This window comes from Amblyomma americanum, chromosome 1, assembly GCF_052857255.1.
Source record: "Amblyomma americanum isolate KBUSLIRL-KWMA chromosome 1, ASM5285725v1, whole genome shotgun sequence".
In the NCBI taxonomy this organism is placed as follows: Eukaryota; Metazoa; Arthropoda; class Arachnida; order Ixodida; family Ixodidae; genus Amblyomma; species Amblyomma americanum.
In genome coordinates this window covers 252945721-252953744 of record NC_135497.1, presented here as the reverse complement: position 1 = coordinate 252953744, position 8024 = coordinate 252945721, and the positions used below count along the sequence as shown (strand labels likewise).

Genomic DNA, 8024 nt, shown 5'->3' with positions numbered 1-8024 from the left:
GAGTGTAGTCAGTGTAGTAACGGCTTTGAAACCGTTCGTAGCGTATTACGGTCCTACGGCTGCTACCTGCTGGACCTGTTACTGGCCCTCTCTACGCTTATACCATCCTCTACTACGGATCTAGGTTGTTACGTGAAGGCGTTTGCGCACAACGCTGCAGCTGCATACCTTTAAACATAGGTGTCCGTTCGAGGTTGCGAAGCCCGCATGAGGAGCGATCTTTACCTGCTTCATGTAACTAGGTGAGGTTCTTCGTACTGTACACGTTTCACATACCTTGTTTGTTTTACGTTTTTTTTTTTTTTGGAGACTAAACCTGACAGTTCACATGAGTGTCCCCTGCAAAAGCATTTGGATAGGAAAGGAAGTTGAGCTGCTGTGGCATGGCGGTTGTGGTTTTTCGACTGCTTTACGAAAGGGCAAAACCTAATGTATGCTTTTGGCGTTGCGGGCGTAGGTGTCACGTTGAGTTACGGCTTGAGAGCGTGCTGTGATTTACCATCTAACCACTCTGAGATCGTAATCCGGGAAGAGTGGCCATCGAGTGTCAAATATTGGGCGTACGAAGTATTGTGTGTCACCGAGATTGCAATTCAAGGGAACTTGCTTTAGTTTGTTAGGTGTCACTTCACTGTTTATATTTTATTTGCGAGCTGGAATTGCGTAAATGACGCTTTTTGGTCTAAAGGACGAGCTCTGATGTTTCCGTGACAGTCGGCACGTTTCTCCACAAATTAAACAGGGCCACATAGTGTATTAAATGCAACAGTTAGGTTGCGCTGTGAGCGGGGGGAATTGCGCGCCATGAGGTTACCTTATTTTATCTCAGCTGGATCCGTCAGTCATTTAGCTGGCAGCTAATAGCACACGACGAAAGTATAGGTAGTGCCAGGTCGACCAGTATGAGGTCACGAGAATAATTTATTGAGAAAGGGTGACGCACGAGCGCCCCATGGAAAGTAACATTGCGATCTGCTGTGCCCAATTGCTTCCTGGAAATATGCTTTAACCACTGCAGTTGCTTATATTCCAATCAAGATCAATCCTCTTGTTACTTGAGGCAGTGCGTTCAGTTTTGAGAATTGGCTCTGGACATTTGCAGTTTTGGATTTTGTGAGGATCACTTGTGTGATCGTTAAGTTAGGATGGAAAGTTGCAAAAATTTTTTTCTAACTTGCATAGGACATGAAATATTTAGAAATGCTGATATCCCAGCCTTACTTATTATTGTTTTGCACACATTTACACATGTTTGCTTTACAGGACTAAGTGAATCATCCTACTCTCATTTTGTTCATGACAACTTATTAGGGATGTGTCAATGCTTGTTACATCTGCATTTGCCTCTTTAATATGTGGCCTGATAATAAACCAGTAAGGGGGACTTGACCCACAGAAGACAAGGATAGTGAAATGGGCTGCTCATTATGACAGTTATATATGAAAAAAGGCAACAGTTTTTGAAAATGGCCTTCACTGACTGTTGGCTTCCTTCATAGGGTTGACCCACACACAATATTATTGCACATCACATCTGCGCTGCAGTTTCAGTAAAAAAATAACCTGCATGACCACTTGCATATATCATCGTTGATAGTTTAGATATCGTGGTTGATAGATTACATATTTTTTTCATTAGTAACATCATATTTACTGGGCCATGTTGTAGAAGTGGGAAAACAGGGTCTGGTGATGCTAACATGCTGGGTTCATTTATTAACAGCTTTCATTTCTTTGTGAAAAGCAGCCAGATTCAGCCTAAACACACTTCTGTTCTGAATTTGTTTTTTCGTGAAAAAGCGTCCCTGCATGTGATCAAATGCATTCACTTGATGTGGATACCACAAGCTAAGTGGCTGTATGTTGAACAATAATAGATTGTTTTTCCATGCCTGTCTGCGACAGATGCTTTTGTGGTTTCCGCATACCTTTTTTAAAATTTAAAACACTTCCCTCTTTACCAATATTGACTGCATTTACAAAGAAATCAACCCAAGTAATTCAAATAAGCTCCCAATGTGCTCGACAAAGCAGTGGCATTGTCTTTGGGGTGCACGATAGTATTGGACTCTGGGTTAAATCCTATCTTGACCATTTTAAGCTTTTTTAAGTGCTGGAATCCCAATACATAGGTGGCATTTCATTTTACCATTCTTTCCTTACCGTGGCAAAGCAGGTAATTTCAGGATGGTGTGCGTAAGGGTTTTTTTTACTCGTGTTTAAAAATTGTTCATTTTTGCAGCACATCATAGTGCAGCTAAGAGAATTTTCTTTTCAATTATATAAAGAACAAAATAGAAGATACATTGTTTATGAGGGGGAAAAAACCTTTGATTGGCAAAATTTGAGACTCGCTGAAAAGTACACAAAATTATTAAATATATCCAGTCAGAAAATAGGAGAATAGAATATACATTTTGTGCAGTACGGTGTAAGAAACAAGTATTCAGAGTTACAGAACTCTTCATGCTGAACTTTCTGGTCATGAAATAGTGTCTCCTACACTGCTGGTGGCATGGAATCATTCAGAACATGCCCGTTACGTTCAGAGAGTCCCAGAAAGCAGTGAATCTCCTCTGCAACGGCGGAAAGAAAGCTACAGACGGGCACCTTTTGGTAGTCCATGCTGGGTGGAGCAGTCGTCTCTGTCTGAACTAAAATAAGACAAATGGACGCTTTATTTTCACACAAAGCAGTCGCTCACGCCTACAAAGTCATGTTGGTGCTGCGAAATTGTGAGAACGCCGTTGTTGCTGAGCAAGACATGGATGCCAGCTTGGGTGTCATGCTTGCTGCGATCTTTGTTGACAGGTTTTGTGCGAAGTTTAAAAATACTCCCTCATATGGCTCAAAAAAAGAAAACAAATCTGAAACTGAAGTACAGTCCTCATGAAACATACATAATGGCACTACTTGACCAGAAGTGACCCAGATTGCTCAGAAGGGGGATTTCATGCCATCATTCAAATTGAGTGATTTGAATAGGCTTGGTAAGCTAAGAGTTAAGTGCAGCTTCCATAGCCAGATGCCTCGCCTTCCACATTGTATCCAACAACAGGTGCCTTAATCATTGAGCTGCCATGGTCTTTTAAACAGTATGGTTTCCGACATAACTGGATCCTGTGCATCACATTACTAAAAAATGCTGTGTGGGCACTTTCTGTAACTGACTTGCCTTTTGGCTTATGTACACGGGAATTGACATAAACGGGATGAAAGCAAAATTTTTTCCTTGCTGAAGCTGTTCTTTAGTTCTCACTTGAATCTCATGCATTTGAAATATCGTCACAGGACAGTTCAAAATATACGGAGCATTTCACAGACCTGGTAAAATGTTTAAGGAAACCCTCCAAGGTGGACTAGATTTCTAATAAGGGAGCAATTAGTCATTGGCATTCACCCAAGCACAGCCATACGGCTACTAAGGAAAGCTATACAGCTTCCACATAAACTTCGTTGTTAAAAAAAAAAAATTCGTTCTGGTCTGGGGTTTGCTTCACCGGGCGGATGCCAATGAGTCCATGTGCTGCCTCATGTGCAGCTTCGGGACATTAAACCCCACGTGCCATAGATACCATACCAAGTACTTCATTCTGCATTACTACGCAGGGTTGTGAGCACTTGTATGATCTGATATGTACTCCCTAGGCTTTTAATTCCTTTATTTTTTGTCATCATCAGCCTGATTTCGCCCACTACAATACAAAGGCCTCTCCCATATCTCTCCAATTAACCCTGTCCTATGCTAGCCACGGCCAACTTTATCCCCGCAAACTTCTTAATCTCATCAAACCGCCTGACTTTCTGCCACCCTCTGCTACACTTTCCTTCTCTTGGAATCCAGCCCAATACCCTTAATAACCATCGGTTATTTTGCCTTTGCATTACATGCCCTGCCCAAGCCTATTTCTTCTTCTTTATTTTGACTAGGATGTCGTTAACCCTATTTGTTCCCTGGCTCACTGTGCTCTCATTTTGTCTCTTAAGGTTGCACCAATCATTTTCCTTTCCATAGCTCTCTGTGTTGTCCCCATTTTAAGTTAAACCCTTTTCGTTAGCCTCCACGCTTCTGCCCCAAAGGTGAGTACTAGTTGGATACAGCTCTGGAGGAATGAATATTGGTAAACTGCCATTTGTGATCTGAGAGTACCTGCCAAATGCGCTTCACCCCATTCTTACACTTCTAGTTATTTCACTCTTGTGATCTCGATCTGTGGTCACTACCTGCCCTAAAGCTGCCACGGTGGCTCAGTGGTTATGTTGCTCGGCTGCTGACCTGAATTACGCGAGTTCAATCTCGGCTGTGCTGGTCACATTTTAATGGTGACGAAATGCTAGAGACCCATGTACCATGCAATGTCAAAGCGATGTCAAGAACTCCAGGTGGTCGAAATTATCCAGAGCTCTCCACTACAGTATCCCTCATATCCTGTGTTGCTTCGGGACGCCAAACCGCATAAGCCAAGCCAAACTACCTCGCTAAGTACTCGTATTTCCTTACACTTGCAGCGCCTTGCTGCCAATCGTAAACTGCTTCATGTGTTCTCCTTCCTTCGTATGTTCTCTTCTGAGACTGTAAGCATTACTAGATGTTTACTGATGTTTAGATGTCTACTAGACGTTTAGATAAAAATAATTTTTAGACCTATCGTTCTGCTTTGCCTGTCTAGGTTATTGATCATGCTTTGCAATTTGTCCCCTTATTGACTTAGCAAGGCAATGTCATCCGTAAATCAAAGTACTGAGGTATCGTCCACTAACCCTTATCTCCAACTGTTCCCAGTCCAGGTCTTTGTATACCTCCTGTAAACAGGCGGTGAGTAGCATTGGTGAGATCGGGTCTCCCTGTCTGACACCCTTACTTATTGAAATTTTATTGCTGACGTTATGAAGGACTATGGTAGCTATGCAGTCGTAGATATCTTCCAGTATTTTCACATAAGACTCTTCTGCACCCTGATTCTGCAATGCCTGCATGACTGCTGAGGTTTCCACTGAGTCAAATGCTTTCTTGTAATCAATGAACACTATACATAGAGGTTGGTTATATTTTGTGCATTTCTCTATCACCTGACTGATAGTGTGAATATGGTCTGTTGTCAAGCATCTTTTACGAAAGCCTGCCTTATCACTTGGCTTATTGAAGCCTAAGGTTATCCTCGCACTATTAGCGATTACCTTAGTAAATACCTTGTAGGCAGCAGACAGCTGATTGGTCTGCAATTTTTCAAATCTTTTATGTACTCTTTCTTATGGATTGAGATAATGTTAGCGTTCTTCCAAGACTTCAGTATGCTCGAGGTCATAAGGCATTGCGTATGCAGGGTGGCTGATTTTTCTAGCATAATCTGCTCACTGTCCAAGAGACCTGCTGCTACCTGATCCTCACTAGCAGCTTTCTTCCTTTGCATTGCTCCTAAGGCTTTCTTTCCTTCCTCTTTCGTTTCAGACGAGATGTCCAATTGCTGTGCACTACTCACTCTCTCATTAACGTCCTATTACATTGGCTACAGTATAGATTTGTATAGAACTCTTTGGCCAATTTAACTATCTTAGCCATATTTTCTTAGCACATACATCTGATTTTTGCCTTCACCTAGTTTCCACTTGACTGCATTTAGACTACCTTCGCTTCTTAGAGCATGCTCCATTCTCTCTGTATCATAGGTTTGGTTTGGTTTATGGGGGTTTAACGTCCCAAAGCGACTCAGGCAATGAGAGACGCCGTAGTGAAGGGCTTCCGGAAATTTCGACCACCTGGGGTTCTTTAACGTGCACTGACATCGCACAGTACACGGGCCTCTAGAATTTCGCCTCCATCGAAATTCGACCGCCGCGGCCGGGATCAAACCCGCGTCTTTCGGGCCAGCAGCCGAGCGCCATAACCACTCAGCCACCGCGGCAGCTCTCTCTCCGTATCATACTTCCTTATGTCGGTTACCTTGCACTTATTAATTCGATTTGATGGCTCCGCCAGCTCTGTCCTGTCCGTGGGGTTAGATGCTTTTATGCCTTGACGTTTCTTAATTGTCTTACTCGTCTCCAGATGAGGCCTAAATGTCTGTAATTCAGCATCGCAACTATAGAGGAAACGGAACAATTTCAGTCAAGGATTTTTGAATTACTAACATTCAGCGCATTTTTTTGTTGTTGTTTCATGGGTTATACATCATTAAACTTGTCTGAATATAAATTGCTTTACAGTGCTACTACAATACCACTTTACAGTGTAAGAATCATTGCTGTTATCTGAACTTGGACCGATTATTTTTAGCAGCATACATGTGTAAGATATAGCACAGCTGACTGGCTTGTGTCTGAGTAAAACACCAGTGGAGAATCCCCCTGCATAAAGTATAGCGGGTGCTTTTGGGAAAGCCATGGCAGCAATCAGCTTCATGTATGCTAGGGATCAAGCCATCAGTGGGGGGCGGCTCATACCGCTCGGGCACTCGCTGTCTTGTCTTAGTGTCCATTTTGACCGATGGAGAGGCATTTTTTCTTCTTGTGCTTGTGTTTAGGTAACTGACTGGCCTTTGGTTTGAGCTGTTTGTCTGTGCCAAGGCTGTGTTTGCATCACATGTTGACGCACCTTTGATTTTGCGCAGCTGGATGCGCTTGCTGTGTACTGGGTAATGGGGGCTGTTGATTGATCAGTGTTTTTTTTTTCTTTTTTCAAATTCGTTACCAGTGCCATCTTGTCACCCCAACTGATCCCAGCACCAGCACATGCATCCATTGAACTTGAGTGTCCTTGAGGCAGTTTGGGAACAAATCATAGTGGTGTGCTCATCATTTCCTAGTCTGATACCGGCCCATTTGTGTCCATATTGGTACAGCACTCTGATCGTTTCCAGATGTGCATTGATGCACTGTTGCATGAACTTTTACATGGGGCCATTCCTGAGTTCTTGGGCCCATGCAAACAGTAGCAGCCTTTGCAGACGCTACCAAAATACTCATACCTTTGCTCAAATTGAAGGCAACATTTTAAAGTGTGGCCTGCTGAAATTCTAGCCTAAGCCACTTGAGCTGTTTGCATGGATGGATCACTCCTGTTTGCTTTTCTGTTTCTCTTATCGGTGATTGACAGTTTTGAAGAAAGGGTTGGTTATCAGAGAATAGATTTGGTGTCAAGTACATTTCTAATTTTATTTTGCATTTTCCCTGCAAAGGTTTAAAGATTGCTAAGCAGCATGTATTGTATGTTCACTTCTTAGTGGTTAAAAAAAGCCAATTTATTCCCACTAGAGAGTGCATTACCAAGGCAATGGTTGGGTTTAAACCTAGTACAAGAGCGTGCCTGAAGGCACTGAAAACGTCGGAACTTTTTTTTCTTTCAAAACGAAAATAACAAGATTGTGTGTGAGACTCAATCACTAAATGAAGAATCGATGCTACAGGTTGGTTATGGTACCAGTGCACAGCACGCACAGCGTAATGATGTTCAAAACTAGTGAATAACTTTGACAAAAGCAGAGCTACTATTGGTACTTCAATATTACTTCTGGCCTGAAGAATGGCGTTTGCACAAGGTTTATGCGAGTTATGTGGTTTCATCATGGCTCAGGTTTATTTTTCAATGTCTTATTTCTCATGTCCTTTCAAGGCTTCAACACTTCTATGTCATTATCCAAATGCCCATGATATCTTTGTTAGCATCAGTCTTGGACATTGCTAGCAAGAGTGACATGATTGAGAGAGTTATTGATGACTTCCTGTGACAAGACAGCATGGAGGCTAGTTTTGGCTTCTCTATAGCTACATATAAAATAAGCCTTTTGCCACATAGTAGTCACACCATTATTTGTGTGAAAGAGCGGCAGGAGGCTAACCATACTACATCCTGCTACACCTGAGCTAAGCGAGCGGTACCTGCTGTGGCTACAGGTCAACAAAGTTAACTTGTGATGAGGTATCATATACAGGGCGTAGTTTGAAAAAAAAAATGTGTATAATGTGAAAAAAAGAAGAAACTGAATTATGTTGCACAAGCTAACATTACTTGTCACTCTCAGGCAGTT

General features: G+C 42.4%; 1 protein-coding gene across 2 annotated transcripts in view; it reads left to right on the top strand.

Annotated features, from left to right (window-relative positions):
- The first annotated feature begins 44 nt into the window (after positions 1-44).
- Positions 45-8024, top strand: part of LOC144114932 (uncharacterized) — a 39554-nt gene continuing 31574 nt past the window's right edge. The window contains exon 1 of one of the 2 annotated variants that reach the window (XM_077648961.1): positions 45-242. The gene's annotated coding sequence lies outside the window, so the exon portion shown is untranslated. The remainder of the gene's footprint in view (positions 243-8024) is intronic. The other variant, XM_077648962.1, reaches the window with a different exon arrangement.